We start from the raw sequence: 1,871 nt of genomic DNA, 5'->3' as shown, positions 1-1,871 counted from the left end.
ATATATATATATATATATATATAATTTCAGCATTACTTTGTAGGATATGGTAAGTATCAAATACGTAATTCAAGACGAATAGTGTTGAACATCGCCTAACATATATTGTGTTCTATACCAAAGAGTTACAAGTTAATATCAGCATTCACAATGACATTTCTTCTAACACATTATGTTCTGAGTTCAAATTACGCAGAGGTTAACTTTATCTCTTATCCTTTTGCTGTTGATGAAATAAATTACCAGTCAAGTAATTGATATAATCGACTTGCTACTTTCAACTGAAGACTTCTGACCTTTTGCTAAAATTTGAAAGCGTTTGTAGAACATGATATCAATATGCAATGTAGAAGCAATTTTCTTTGTCCTTCAACACATACAGTAGTATTCTCTTCATAAGTCTTACAGGGAAATTTCTTCATTAATCGAAAGAAATCCAGAAGTCACAGCATAAAATATTGGCTTCCTTAGATACAGAGGATTGTATAATAAGGGAGCGTTTATCAATAAAATATAGTATATTGAAATCATCTTCAAGGAAATGGTTTGCATTATGTAAAATAAATGAAGCGCGCTAAAGAAGAAAAAAAAAGCAGTTAATCCTAGAAGGAAAAAAATACTGAGAGAGATACCACATATGTGAACGAATAAAAACCTTCAATCATGAATAAAGGTATGAAACTATCTACAATCTAGTGAATAGCTATACGGATAAAACAACATCCATTAATCATGAATTTATTTCTCGTTCGAATGATTGTAGCTCGAAGATTGAAGAATATCTTCAGTGGATTTTACATTAATGTATCACAAGAAAGGAATTCCTACATTAAAATAATTACTATGTTTGTTAGGTAACAGGCAATAGTGAATAACTTTTACATAAAACCTTTTATATGATTCAGATATGAGCCATTGTTGCGATTAGACCTGCTAGAAATAGCAGACATATTTTTCTCTAGTATAAATCTATTATCTTAAAAAACGACACATTGAATAATGCAACCTTATATAAATATATATGTGTGTATGTGCGAGTATACACACACACACACACACAGATAATTTATATATGCCTATATATATACGTGTATGTGTCTGTATGTTGTGTATATGTATATTTATATGCGTACAAACATATAAATACATGCATACACTAACACACACACACACACACACATACACACATGCACACTCACACACAGGCGCGCTCGCAAGCATATATAGGCTTATTCAGGGATGATCTGCACCTAAACAACATCCACATCAATCCGTTTAACACGTGTAATTCGATCAAAACCTTATAACTGCGCAATAATTCACACCAACACTTACTTCATTACTTACTTCAATAAGCCACAAGCGTTTAGGTCCTGGCAAAACAAATATAATATGTCCATACATACGAACACACATATGTTTGTATATACTCCTCACAAAATACTATGTGCACTGATTCCATACCTCACACTATTCATTTACATTCCGCTCAGCTCATCAATTTCTCGAGTGCTTAAGTGGACTACACACACACACACACACACACACACACACACACACACACACCTATATACATAAGCTGATATCCTTTAAGCCTAATCATGCCAACTGGCAATACCAGTTTTTTGGAGTTGCACCGAGCTGTGCCAATATTTATAAATTCCATACAAAGATTATTATCATTATTATTTTTACTACGTGCATATATGTATAGATGTGTAGATATGTATGTATGTGTGTATGTGTGTCTGTAAGTATGTATGTATGTATGTATCTATCTATCAATATATATTTATATATATGTATATATATGTATATATTTGTATATATATATATATGTGTATACATACATACATACATATATATATATA

This window comes from Octopus bimaculoides, chromosome 5, assembly GCF_001194135.2.
Source record: "Octopus bimaculoides isolate UCB-OBI-ISO-001 chromosome 5, ASM119413v2, whole genome shotgun sequence".
NCBI lineage: Eukaryota > Metazoa > Mollusca > Cephalopoda > Octopoda > Octopodidae > Octopus > Octopus bimaculoides.
The sequence above is the reverse complement of the archived record's forward strand: the minus strand, read 5'-3'. Positions refer to the sequence as shown.